The 14,895-nt window shown below is 39.6% G+C and overlaps 1 pseudogene; it reads left to right on the top strand.

The window, feature by feature from the left end:
- The first annotated feature begins 10,332 nt into the window (after positions 1-10,332).
- LOC125164730 (1,2-dihydroxy-3-keto-5-methylthiopentene dioxygenase-like) lies at positions 10,333-10,974 on the top strand (annotated as a pseudogene).
- Positions 10,975-14,895: the final 3,921 nt, after the last annotated feature.

The raw sequence follows: 14,895 nt of genomic DNA, 5'->3' as shown, positions 1-14,895 counted from the left end.
AACTTAAAAACATAAGTAAAAACGCTTGTGGATAGCCTACAGTTTCCCCTTAAGTGGGATTACTAATTATTGAATTGTCTGTACTAGATTAGTTATTTTGAGTTGTTTTGACTCAATTGTGCAGCCTCATTCTCAGTGGTGATATTTAGTTCCCTTTAAACTCTATTTTACAATCATCTTGCTTCAATTTCATGAAGTACAGATTTATCCCAAGCCATTTGGAGGACATTTGCACGCACTCAGTTCCCTAATGCAGCAGTCCCCCTGTCACCTGGCTCATTTTACTACAAAGAAACAGATGTGACAGAAAAGGTGATGGGGGTTGGGGGAAGGCAGGGCAATTGACTCTTTTTATTTTATTTTATTGTCTATTTACTTGTTTATTTTTAAAAGTTTATTTTTTTGACGGGGGGGGGGGGGCATGAGTGGGGGAGGGGCAGAGAGGAAGGAGATAGAGAATCCCAAGCAGTCTCTACGATGTGAGCCCCCCGAGGGGCTCTATCTCACAAACTGTGAGATCATGATCTGAGCTGAAATCAAGAGTCAGACACTTAACTGACTGAGCCACCCAGGTGCCTCAATTGACTCTTTTTAAATATCATATTTTACATGGAAGGTAGCACACTTGAGTTTTGCAATAATATAGAGGGGTATATTTATAATACCACCATAACATTTATGTCTGGGAATGACATGTCAGCAAGTCAAACAGCTCCTCCAAACTATGTCCTCATTGTAGAAAGTGAGAGGCCTCAGGGCACCTGGGTGGCTCAGTTGGTTGAGCATCAGACGTCAGCTGGGGTCATGATCTCATAGTTCATGAGTTTGAGACCCACAACAGGCTCTGTGCTGACAGCTCAGAGCCTGGAGCCTGCTTTGGATTCCATATCTCCCTCTCTCTCTCTGCCCCTCCCCACTTGCACTCTGTCAATCTCTCTCAAAAACAAATAAACATTTTTTAAAAAATCTTAAAAAAGAAGAAGAAAATGAGAGGCCTCTAGAAGCTAATCTCTTAAACCAGCTGTCATTGAAATGGGGCCTCGTTGATGGATGATATTTTGAACTGTTCGAAAATGTGAGGTATGGCCAACTTTGTAGAAACAGCTGATTCCACTACTAGAAAAGTCCTACAGCCCTAAAAGTCTTCCTCGCATCAAGCTTCAACCTGTTTCACTGTGGTTTACAGCCTTTATTTTCTATCTGCTCTTGGAAACAATCTAGTTCCAAACTCTTACTTCTAAAGGCTTGATAACCCCCAAACTAATTCAAGACAACTTTCTTTTCTTTCTCTAATCTTTCTTACTTTTGGGTATTTATGGTTAAATTTTGTCAACAACTCCTCCTGGGACACATTATACAGAACCCCCATTACCTTGAATGCCACTCTTTAGACCACTTTTGTCTAACTTTCAGATAGTGGTTAAAATTTTTTTTTTTTTTTAATTTGTTGTCAAGTTAGCTAACAGGAGTAGAGTCCTATGATTTATCACTTACATACAACACCCAGTACTCACCCCCCCAAGTGCCCTCCTCAATGCCTATCACCCATTTTCTCTGCCCCCCCAACCCCCCACCTCCATCAACCTTCAGTTTGTTCCCTGTATTTAAGAGTCTTTTATGGTTTGCCTACCTCTCTGTTTGTATATTATTTTTCCTTCCCTTCCCCTATGGTCATCTATTAAGTTTCTCAAATCCCATATATGAGTGAAATCGTATGGTTTTTGTCTTCCCCTGACTGACTTATCTCACTTAGCATAATACCCTCCAGTTCCATCCACGTTGTTGCAAATGGCAAGATTTCATTCTTTTTCATCACTGAGAGCATTCCATTGTGTATATATAAATAGTGCTTACAAATTCTTAAGTTTTAGAGTCAGAGAGAGCCTGGGAAGCTCAGTCTGTTAAGCATTCGACTTCTGCTCAGGTCATGATCTCACAGTTCATGGGTTTGAGCCCCGCAGTGAGCTCTGTGCTAACGGCTCAGAACCTGGAGCCTGCTTTGGATTCTGTGTCTCCCTCTCTCTTTGCCCCTCCCCTGCTCACACTCTGTCTCTCTCTCAAAAATAAATAAACATTAAAAAAATTTAAAAACCCTCAGCCTCACTGCATTTGAGCTATGTTATTCCACAAGATAATGTTGGTTGCACTAGTCCTCCTTCATTGAACTTCCTCTTCCAATTACTAGTAGCAACCCTAGTTTCCCCTGCCAGAAGCATCTTTGGATTTTAGAAGCCAGCTTTGTCCAGAGTAGAAAGTATCTAGGAATTGACATTCCCCCGGGGGGAAGCCTCCATAAATTACTGCGCAGTGAGGAGGTGTGAAGGATTGAGTTCCCTTGCTTCAGATTTGGGTGACATTGAGGCTCACCTCACATGCCAGAGCTACCCTGTGCTCATAGGCTAAAGTCACCCTCTGAGACCTTGTCAAGTGTCTTCCTTACTGGCTCTTTCCCCTTCCCTGCTCTCCTTCTCCCACTTTCATATTCGTTTCTCCTGGAAGTACTTTCTTAGTAAACCATTACCCTAGAATCCTCACCTCTGGTCCCTCTCCAGGGAAGTGTGGCTGAAGATGAGAAATTATTGTAACCTCTTAACTCAATTTCTGTCACTGAAAGTGGGATCAAAATTGAACCTGCTTCTAGAATTAATGAAGGGCTCAAATGAAAAAAAATGCACATAGCATGCTATCCTCCCTGACATGATGTAAATGCTCACTGAAAGGTAACCTATTGTCAGATTCTCTGGGCCGAAAATTGAATGTGACATTCAAGATGCAAAAAATTCAGGATAATAGTTAATCCAATTTTTACTAATGAAGCCTAAGAATGCGGTTTTCCCTGAGAGGGGATGACATTGATGGCTACCATGGAATTAGAGCTCACTGCAAAGCTCACCACTTGGGACTTGTGCACGGCGCCCAGAAACTGTTCAGCAGTTTTTGCTGCTTTTGGTTACTCTTGGCACTGGTTGGCAGTGAGACAGAAAGCCCAGATTACCAGTAGCATTATTTTGATGTCCTCTCTGGGGCACCCAGAGGAAGAATGTTTCCAATATAAACAAAGCAATTTAAAATCTCGAATATTTGTCCCAAACATTCATTTCAAAGAGCTCTCCAAAAGATTAAATGTGATATAAATCTATATGCCAAAAAAGTATAGAAAAGCGGGGGTTTTCTGGTGTTTGTTTGGCACATCAGACTGCATATTTGAGAGGTATAACATTGTGTGACCAATTATGAGATGAGATTGGTATTCGAGGGTTGCATTCACCCAGCTGCAGAGATTAATCGGGGTTATATGTGCAGCTGAAGGAAGCTGGGCAACAGTTTTAATTAATTGGCAATTTTGAGCCTCTCATGCTAAAGCTACCTTAATGATGGGTAAAGAAATGATATGGGAAGGCAATACAATTGGAAACATGCAGATTTCCAACTCTGAGCTTTTAAGCAGCAACCTACCATTCAAGTAGTGATTATATGCTAAATATTTTCCACTTATAGAAATCTTAAATAAATAAAAATCAACTAAGAATTTTGAGTTCGCTAAAAGCTTTTTGGCTTCTAAAAAAAATAATTAACTGGATTCTAACATTGTTTGCACTTGAGTAACAACTACAACTGTTCTATTTGTTTGTGTAATATACCTACCATGATTGCCAAAACGGAAATAGTGCTTTATGATTTATAAAGTTCTAGTATACATTATCTCATTTAACCCTCAAATCAAAGAGTCGAGAAAAATATTGTTACCATCAACCCTAATTAGAGAAAAAGAAAATAAAGTCTTGACTGTTTTCAGTGGTGATGTGAATCTATGGACCCAGATCTCCTTGTGCCAAATTGCATCGTGGGCTTACCTCACAACAATGTATCTAATAATCTTGCTTTTTTTTCTAACCTAGAAAAAGAGATTCTGTTATATCATGACCCAAATGAACTCCTTTGTAATGTTTACCCCAGTTCAATTCCTATTTTTAGTGGTAAAAAATAATCATCTTTCCTTCAATCCTGACCCAACTGGAGTCCCAGGTTCTACCTTTCTTTTCCTGTTAGATGTTGAAGTCATGTCACTATCACACTCACATTCTTGACAAGCAAAGCTGAATTTTTGCTTGGTAATATGTTTCCTAGATAAATAAATGAGTTTGCCTGGGAATGCACAAGAGAATTATCATGCATGACTATTGCTGGGGAAGAGTTTACAATCTTGCTGAACTTAGAAAAAAAAAAAAAAATATATATATATATATACACACACACAGAGACATAGAGAGCAAGAAAGTGCAAATCTAAATAATGTTGGAGACAGGTTTAATGAGGCTTGCATCAACAGAGAGCTGCACTGTTAGAGAAGGGTCCGGAAAGCTGCAGCTGATGACATAGCTGTGTAGCCAACCCTGATGGCGTTACCAGCTTTGTACTCACAGGCTCAGTGTTGCTTTCGTTCCCAGCAGCCAGCACTCAGGTGTCTTTGTCAGAGGGAAGTTGGGAATACTTGTGCCTTTTTGTCCCTCCCTCTAACCAGGGACGTCACAACACTGTCTCCAGAGCTCCCTTGTGAGGCTGAGCCCAAGTGAGCCTCTGTGGGACTTCACATGGTGCCCATGCTTGCTCACTTCTCCTCCTGGATTGTACTTCCTCCTCCCCTACCTACTTTTCCCTGAACCACTGTAATAAATAAATCACTTTCACACGAATCCTCTTTTCTGGGTTTGCTTTTAGAAAACTCAATCTAAGGCAGAGAAGTCTGAAACTTATCTGGGCCTTAAGTATGCTTCAGATTTGAGTGGGATGTTGAAGGTTTTGTCCCAGGGAGAGAGAATGTTGTGAGCAAAGGCATGGGAGGTACAAAATTGTTTATGTAGGTGTCGGGGATGGGGGGAGGCTTTCTGATAGCTAACTGTGGGTGGGATAAAGCCAAGGGGCATAATTTTGGCTAGGTAGGATAATAGGGCAGAATCAGATCAAGTAGGTCCTAAAGGGGTAAAAAAAAAAACACAGAAATTTGAAATTGATGTGAAGGGAGTGGGAAGCCATTCTGAGTCCTAAATAGGAGAAGAACACGAGGAAAGCAGGCTTTTCGAATTGCATTTTTAAAAACATAGTTACAGATCCCCAGTTTCTGAGGGTGCTATGTGAAAATAAAAAGGTTCTCTGGTCAAATAACCTTTGAAAACATCTTCTACTTCTAGCACATTGATGATTACCAAATCACCATAAGCCTAGGAAAGCTGGGGTCAAGGATTAGTTTTGGATTTAAAAAAGAATAATCTTTCCCAGATTGAGGGCTACACTCTGGTGTAGTGCTTTTCAAAGGATGAGCCACTGCTGGTAAAGAATCCTCTTGTGCTTTACCAAGCGTTCCTAAACGCTCGCCCACTGAACACTGTGGGGGAGTCATTCTCACTATTACAGTGTAGGACTGGTTTTCCTGTAAACCTACTTTAGGGAATGCTGTTTTGGGAAGCTCAGTGAAAGCAGGAGAGACTGGATGGAGGCCAAGAGCTTTGTTACGGGCAAGACTAGACACGTGGCCAGAGAAATGGAAAGTAAAGTAAGAATTGGAGACCATCTAAAAAAGTCATTGAATATTGTGGATGGGGAGGTGGGAAGATTAAACAAACTTGAATTTTCCAGCCCCACCAATGGATCAGTCTTGCAGAACACATTCTCTCAGATTTCTGAGCTAGCTAATGGAAATATAGGTATCTCTAATAGAGGTACCAAATGGCTGATATCTAATGGAAAATAGGAAATTGGACAGCACCCTGAAGTGAAAACAATTTTTTAATTAAAAATTAAATGATTCAGTCCAACTGGCTATATTATCCAGCATCGTTTTAGCAATATTAAAAGGTAGTTTTATTGAATTTAAGCATTAAACCTTGACAAAATTGTTAAAAGCTTGTCTGTAGTTTCAGTTGTAAGCTCAAGTAACAAAAATAAGTTTTGATATCATTTTCTGGATAGGCTTGGCAGGGTTTTTTTCAAATGCTGATGAGCCAATGAAACAGCCACACATTCAATTAAAATGCAGATTTCAATCTCATGGGTCTAAGTAAGGTCTGAGATTTTGCATTTCCAACAAGATTCCAGGTTATGCAAGGTTGTGGTCCAAGGAACACACTCTGAGGGGCCAGAGGATCAAAGATAAAGTCCAGGGTATAATATAAATGCAGAGACTCTAAATTAGAATTACAACAGAGGGGCACCTGGGTGGCTCAGTGGGTTAAGCGTCCCACTCTTGGTTTCAGCTCAGGTCACATCTCAACATTCATGAAAGCAAACCCCACTTCGGGGCTCTGCATGGACAGTGAGGAGCCTGCTTCGAATTCTCTCTCTGCCCCTCCCCTGCTTGTGCTGTCTCTCTCTCTCAAAAATAGACATTAAAAAATTTTAGAATTACAATAAAAATCATTTCTACTTTGTCAGATATTTACTGCATTCTTTCAATGTTCCATTTGTTGATTCACTTTATTAATTTTATAACATGATATTCACTGCCAACTGAGGATATTAGAGAAGAATGAATGATAGGGAGAAAAGATGTGGATAAAGGAAATTTAAATGAGATATAAATACCGTGGGAAGCTCAAGGGAAGATTAGTGGTATACTTTCAGAATGAGAGTTTGGTACAAGTGGGAGGTTCCCATGGCTAATTTACAAGTTATACGGGGAAAGGGAACATTTTATCAAGATATATTTTTAACATTTTTTTTTCATTCTGAGTTCTTTTAACTGTTAATTTTATACATGCTGTGGGCTGAGAAATATGAACTTCCTTTTAATAGCAATGTTACCTAAAGCCAACCACACCAATTTTTAACAGAATCTTTCTGCTCTACTGTATTTTGTTATTTCAATAAACTTTATTCTCTGAGGAAGTTTCCAACTTCTTTCATTTTTGTATGTCAGTACCCTCTTGATTCTAAAAGCATGAGCCAATGTCGAAGAAAAAAGAGAATGAACATTCTTGTAATCATTTGTATTCAGAACACGATGGCAAAAGAGAAATGGTTTTCATTGTTTTTCAGATGTATCTTTGTTACTCTGTGGAAACAAAAGCAAGGGGATTTAAATAATAAACCTCCTGGTGGTTCCTGAAATAGCAAGGATGAAAATATAAGCTCTACCCTTTTGTTCTTCATAAGATGGTCCTAGTGGCCATACCTGAATATTTTAACTCAGAGGTCCACCTTAAAATTAATAAGGGAGTAATAAAAAGAAAGGTTCATTTTTAAATCCTCATGTCATTACAGGATGTTATACATAAAACAAGTTCTCGTTTTACTTTTAAAATATGACTCTACCTTTATTAGATATGCAATGTATTTTTCAAGATTTATAGGTAAACTTTGTATTATATTATTAGCCAGCCATGGCTTCCTCTATGGATTAAAGAATTAAAATGTTAATGGGAAATTCATGGCTCAGGAATTAGAAAGCTTCCTTTTTCCTCTGAATGACTAAGTATATATTTGGCTCTTTTCAATATCATGACCCAGAAAATTCATTAGATTTACATTAGCAAAGTGAGCAGTGTATATTAATTTTCTCAGTCTAGAAAAAAGGTAAGAAAACTAACAACTCTTGAGAGTCTCTAATGTCCCAAGTGCTATTGAAGGTGCTCTCATTTAGTTATCTCATAAAACAGCTGAAATGTAGGTGTCTAAATTAAAGATAGAGAAGTATAGACTATCTCCAAATAATCAGCGTAAAACCACTGATAGAAAATCCTAGTTCAAGGAATGTAATTTATTGTGACAGTAAATAATTACTGTGCTCATCACAGGCAACTTCACAATTAGAGATCCAAGATACTGAAAAGGAAGTCCACACACAATGGGGGTCCACCATATACCCCCTTCTAAGACTAGATCATTGACAATGGATCTGAGAATTTGGGGTTAAATGAAACCCTCACTTCCCTCTCAGAGCCTCCTGAATTTTATGCTTGTATTTCTTATATCCAATGGCAAAAGAAGAAGACACAGGACTCTGCCTTAGCTGGAATGTTTCGTTAACACTTGACTTGAGTTTGCAAACCCAGGTATTAATAAACAGTTCACGTGAGAACAGGTCAATCTGTAAGAATTGAGTTAATAAAGGAATTAATTAATACCTATGGAAAAATTTTAAAGTAGAGAAAGCTACCCAACTATTATGAAAATACATGGAAAACTGGACATGAGAGTACTTGAACAAAAATAAAACAAAGCAAATAAAAACAAATAATTTAAAAATTGTATCTGGAATTTTAGGAGTCAAAACTTTTATGGCCAAAGAATCAATTCACACATATTTTTCCTGTTGCTTTCCATGGGGAATCATTACTATAAAAAAAAAATAGGGGAATTTTCAGACGGAATCCCTTCACATTGTTTTACTTCAGTCTTGAGCACTTACAGTTTTGTTTTATCTGGTTTATTAACAAATTTACATTGAAATGGTTAAATTATTTTTTACGTTTTACCAGACACAAGCACGCCAAAATGAGTTCAAAGTTTTTCATAATATGTTGTTTGCTGTAGCTATAGACGGGAGAGAAGAAAATATTTGTACTTACATTAAAATTTTCCCTTTTATGATTAGATTTTAAAATTTCTTTAAACTGTCTCTTAATTTGTGAATTATTCTGTGAAACATTACCTTATCCTCCACTAAATTTTTGTTGTTGTTGTTTCATTTAAAGTTTATTTACTTATTTTGAGAGGAGGGGATGGGCAGAGAGAAGGAGAGGTAGAGTCACAGCACAGAGCCTGGCGTGGGGTTTGATCACATGAACCATGAGATCATGACCTGAGCTGAAATCGAGGGTCAGATGCTTTAGTCACTGAGCCACCCAGGCACCCCTGGTCTCACTTTAATTGCTAAAGTTACCTTTATTTCAGATACAAAATTTCAAACTACGGTCAAAATTTGTTTCATGAAAGATGATATTTTCCAGCAATTCCAGAAAATACATTGAGATTTTGGGTGTATACACCCAAAAAAGCCCAACGTCCATAATTTTACATGTGATTAGGAAAAAGAAGGGCTGAAATAATACTACGGGAGTGTCACCAATGTACCACAGGAGATCCTGGGAAGCACCTGACGTCTATAATCTCATTTAATCCTCATTACAACACCATAAGGTGGATTCTATTATTATTTCAAGGAACCAATGATAAGAATTATTTTAGGGGCGCCTGGGTGGTGCAGTCGGTTAAGCGTCCGACTTCAGCCAGGTCACGATCTCGCGGTCCGTGAGTTCGAGCCCCGCGTCAGGCTCTGGGCTGATGGCTCGGAGCCTGGAGCCTGTTTCCGATTCTGTGTCTCCCTCTCTCTCTGCCCCTCCCCCGTTCATGCTCTGTCTCTCTCTGTCCCAAAAATAAATTAAAAAAAAAAAAACGTTGAAAAAAAAAGAATTATTTTAGTTCACTTCTAAGAACAATATGTTTCTATAAACATTATACCTTTTTATGTAAGAAGAAAAGCAACTTACAAAAGTGCAAAGAACAGGGCAAAATATCTCCAAGATCTCATCACACAGGGAAGAAGAAAAGGTATTAGTATTTGCTGAAAAAGATTTCAGATGTGTCTTTTTGTATGTGTATGAAAAGAAGGATATTGCTATACATTATGGCCACACAGATTAATAGACAAGCAATAAGATGACAGATGAATAGATAATATAGATTAACATACAGAATGCTGATAAATAACAGATAGAACTCCAGCTGATGGGGGGCGGGGGTGCCTGGGTGGCTCAGCCGGTTGGACATCCAACTTTGGCTCAGGTCATGGTCTCCTGCTAGTTCCTGAGCCGGAGGCCCATGACGCGGCTCTGGGCTGACAGCTCACAGCCTGGAGCCCACTTCATATTCTGTATCTCCCTCTCTCTCTGCCCCTCCCCTGTTCATGCTCTGTCTCTCTCAAAAATAAATAAACGTTAAAAAAAAAATCCAGCCAGTGGTTTGAAAAATAATGTATTCTACTTTCTTCTCTTTTCCTATACATAATCAACCAAAGGCATTCGTGTATGATAGAGGTGGTGAGATTAGGATACCCCCAAAAAGTGCAAAGAAAAAGGAAGAGTTATTATTCAATACCTGATATTCACAACAGGATTTTAAGAAGAATGTAGGCTTGAAAGTCATACATCATGAAAGGGAAGAAGAGTGTTACACGTTTTCTTTTATCTTCTCTTTAGACCATCAAGAGCCAGTCTTGGAGACATAGCACATAAAGTCTTTGGAATGTGACTTCCAGACAGGAAGAAGTCTTGGGCCACCCGCATGTTGCCGCCTCCAGCGGTGGAATCTCACTTGGCCTCTGCAACAGGATAAACCATGGGTTCTTGCTGGGCGCCTCCCACAGCTGCCGGCAGGCGTGGGGTCAGGGGGCCAGGCCCCTCGAGGTACAGACAGGTGCTCGTGGCGCCCCCGCCCGGCCACGGTGCAGGCCCGATTCGTGCACCAGTCTGCCCACCGCCGTGCGGAGGCCTGGTCCGCCTGCAGGAGCTGTGCCAGCTGGGAGTTCTTCACTAGAAGCTGGATGCTGACAAATATGAGAATGATCCAGAATTAGAAAAGATCCGAAAAGACGGAAACTACTCCTGGGCCGACATAACAACCATATGCAAAGACAAATGACCTCATCATGAAGAAAAGATGTTCTGTGAGGAGTATCTGCACCGGATGATGAGATCCTCTATGTACATCTTGGGCAGCAGTGGGTACCTTGATATGAGAGACGGAGAAGACAGGTGGGTCCGCGTTTTCCTGGTACAGGGAGACGTGAGAACTCTTCCTGCAGGGATTCATCACCACTTCACGCTGGAGGAAAAGAACTATGTGAAAGCCATGCGGCTGTTTGTGGGAGAACCGGCGTGGACCGCTTACAACCGGTCAGCTGACCTTTTTGAGACTTGGGGGCGGTACATACAAGTTTTGGCGCTGATAGCGGGAGGGGGGGGCGCTCCTGGGGCCTAGCTCACCCCCATCCTTGTGAATGTCCTGAACACGATCATAGCAGAGAACCTGTCCTTTCACCTTGCTTTTATATTGTAGACTTGGGGCTGGGAGGGCTTTGCTTTGCAAGGGTGTTCGATCAGAGAGTGTTTTAATGAAAGGAGCCTTACTCTCAAAGTGATTTTTACACGGAAGCCACTGTGGGAATGCAGACAAATCACATTCGTTTTACATATTTCAAGGTCAGAGGTCTGTGGCCCTGTGTTAGCACATGCATTCGATTTTTAACCCGAAGGAGAGTCATCTCTCCGAATGTACGTGCCAAGCTACTCCATCAGGACCTGGTTCTTCAAGTGCAAGCAGATGTCAGTCAATGCCACGCCTGCCTTGTAGCAAGGTCTCGTGGTAGATGACAGGCCTGGCCAGACAGAAGACACTTTTCTCCCAGAACTGGGTGGGGAATGCCGTAGGGGGGAGCTTTCATATCAGTGGGGGATACTTGGAGTTTGGAGTTGCTTATGACACTTTCTTGCTCAAAATAAAGTAGCAGCCTTAATTTTATCCTCTGGCCTTGGAGTCCTTATATTCAGGTACATTTTGGTTCATTAAAATCATCCTTTTTAGATCCTTAAAAAACGGGGGGGGGGGGGGGGTAAAAGATCCTTAACTATTTCACGAGTTTACAATTGCAATTACCTGACATGTACAAAGTTTTTTTTCCCCCCTTGGAAATTGTTTTCATTTTTATTATCATGTATATTTTACCCCATAGTTTTACATAACCATGATGTCTTTTAAAGTTTCTGTGTTTATATTATAAGACCTGTATTATAACTTACTCTTCTTACTAGTTAACAAAGCACACGAAGTAATTCACATAATAATGTTGGTTGCTCGGTTAATAATGCTTTGGGTCAATATAGAACTTTTATCTTTTTAAAACCTTTATGAATGCTTTTCCACAAAAATCTTTAACTACAAATGTAACAAATTTAAAACAAAATGAAATTCCCATCTAATGGAGAGAAAAAATTGAGTCACAAATAGTGACTCATCCTGCTGGTGGCTGGTTGGCAGCTAGGAACAAATTAGATCAGTTCTCCAAATCCCCAGCCCAGTATTATTTTCATTAAACATCCCTTTGAAGTTATCTCTGAACAAGTTTCTTCGCTTTAGGATCAAGGTAAAAAAAAGATTAAGCTATCTCCTCATGGCAAGATCTATCCGAGCCAGTTTGGTCCTCCAGTTGTTGTGGTAAGTAAGCTCTTCAGTGAAGACATTGAAAGACTGTATATGACCAGCATTTCCAAACGAGATTCTGAACCACTTGTATTTTGTTCCTCCTTCTGATCGTCATCCATGGTAAATCTTGCCCATTCTTTCATTTTCTTCTGTCCAAGCCCCCAAACTGATACACGGAACTGACCTGGAAATACAAGGACATTTTCTGGTTACTGTGGCTTTGGGATAATCTATTCTCTGCCAACTTGGTCATTGCTCAGACAGTCAGTCCATCATAATTTTGTCCAATCCACTAATAAAAACTGGACATCAAAGAAAATCAATGTATTTGTATATTTTTAAGTGAGTAAGGAAATCCTTTTTAAAATATTCTTTCTGAACCAACAATTAAAATGCTAAACAGTGCATAGATGTGGGAGATTAGATATGAAGAAACAGCTTGGGAGTTCATAAGCCTTAATTACACCAGACACGGATGAACTTCATACTTAAAACAAGGATGTTGTTTCTAAAGCTTCTCTTCTTTTAGTTTGTCTATAAAATTAAAAAGAAAAATGAGAAAAATGGAAGAGGCTCACATATTAAATACCAAATTCAGACTAAAAATTCAAAAATATGTAAAACATATGTAAAATGAAAACATCTTATAACATCTCAGAACTTAAGTTCAAACCACTATAAGATTCGATTTGTAGATTCTGTCTTTGCTCAACATATGTATGCATATATACACTCAAACTAATCACACGTTGGAAACAGAACCAATAAAAAATAAAACATGAGTTCAGAATCTCAAGAAAAAAAAAAACACCTGACACACCTATTCTTGTAACACAATAAAATCCTTGAACTACTCCCTGCCAACAAATGCCTATGAAACAATGGGAGACACTTAAAGGAGGAAGAAGCTTAGGGTTAAAGTAACAAACAAGAAATGAAAAAATCTGTTGTAACTGTAGAGTGTGCTCCTTTGTCATTGTAGCACATTATAAACTTTAAAACAGTACTCAGACTGGTTTTATATACACTACTCTTGATTCTACCTCATGTTTTGCTGCATTTTAAAAAGGTTTTTCTACTTTAAACCTCTAAATATCAGGCTGAGGAAGCCTGACTTAAGAGCACTTATTAATAGCATTTCACGCCTATTTTATTACATTTAAACTGCCTTGAAATCATTGGAGTGTCTCAGCTAGGTTTCCCTTGAACTTATTACCTTCCTAAGGCACCCAGAGGTTTTTCCCAAAGGCAGTATCTTTTTCAAAAGTACCATCTTATGTCAGCTTATTAGCTATGATGGCCACTTCAATTGGTTGACAACATAAGGGGAACAGAGGTCTTGAGTGTACTGAAAAGTTTTTGAAGACTTAATAATTCTATGATATGGTTTTCGTAGTGTTTTGTTTTTTTGACCTTTTTCTTGGTCTTCCATCCTCAGGATCTAAAAAGGCATTAGCCTAATGTCTAAAACTCTCCAGAAGTATTTAGATTTCCTTTTATGAACACTGGTAGAAGAAAGAAGATAGCCTCTCCTGGAGTGATAATGGGCAACTGTTCATCCACTCTACATTCTTCTGCTGGGGGCTGCTAGAGCATTTAACATCTTCACTCTGATTTCATTCAAGCCACTCACAACAATAGGACATTTTCACTTCCACCACCACTCCAAAAACTTTAGAGGCCACATTACCACACGAAATTACTGGTTTGATTGATAGCATAAAGTTTGAAGATTTTCTCTAAATGCTTATACTTTCCTACTGCTCCATAATTTAAGATATTTAAAAGTGAGCTGTTCAGCTATTCTTAGGGCAAAAAACCATCTTCAGAACAAAAGTATCTATACATTTCTAGATCTGTAAATTTAAAGCTGGAAGTGACTATTTATACCGAGGTCAGATCTACGGAGATAAACAGATCACTCTGAGATTTTGAGTCCTGGCATCTGAGTTCCAGGCTAGTATTTCCAACTGTCTGCTAACCTTGAAGCCCAGTTGCCCTGCAGCTTCTCAACCTCAACAAGCAAAAGCTTAACTTCGTCTTTTCCCACAGAAGTTACTCCAGGTCCAGTTGGGAAAAACAAAAATCTCAGTAGGTATTTTAACAGGAAGAATTTATTATAAATGAGTTACCAAGGTGTTGGATGGTATAAGAGAGATGGTGACCAAAGGAGGCAACTTTTTGAGAAGAACCAAGGGAAGGGGCTTGTGTTGAGCTCACAGAACTCAGTAGTTTGTAGGAAGAATCCCGTGGATTCAGGGCTGTGAAGACAGGTGTTGGTGAACTGGAAGTGGGTGGGGGCTGGCCAAGAAGGGAGCCCCCTGAGGAGGTGCACTTGTAGGCTGCTCCTGGTATCTTTGAGGAGTCAGGATGAAACCGATTCTTGGAAGGCCAAAAAACCAAAACAAAACAAAAACAAAAAAACAAAACAAACAAACAAACAAACAAACCCCAGCTGGTGATGCAACCACAACCAACACTCCCCCTGCCAGGCTGAAGGGGTTTGGCTGGGGAGACCTTGACAGGAACAGCCAGTACAGAAGAAGACTCAAATCCTGTCTCCCCTCCTGCTGTCTAATTTCCTTCCAGTTCCCCATTGGCAAAACCTAGCAGGGAACCAGATGGAAAAAGAAAACTGTTGTCAGAGTTCTAGTACCAGCCTTGCAAAGCAAATTATGGAAAGGTGGATTTCAAGTTGAG

This window comes from Prionailurus viverrinus, chromosome A1 (genome assembly GCF_022837055.1).
Source record: "Prionailurus viverrinus isolate Anna chromosome A1, UM_Priviv_1.0, whole genome shotgun sequence".
NCBI classification, from domain to species: domain Eukaryota; kingdom Metazoa; phylum Chordata; class Mammalia; order Carnivora; family Felidae; genus Prionailurus; species Prionailurus viverrinus.
Note: the sequence above shows the minus strand (reverse complement) of the source record. Positions and strands in the feature narration are given on the sequence as shown.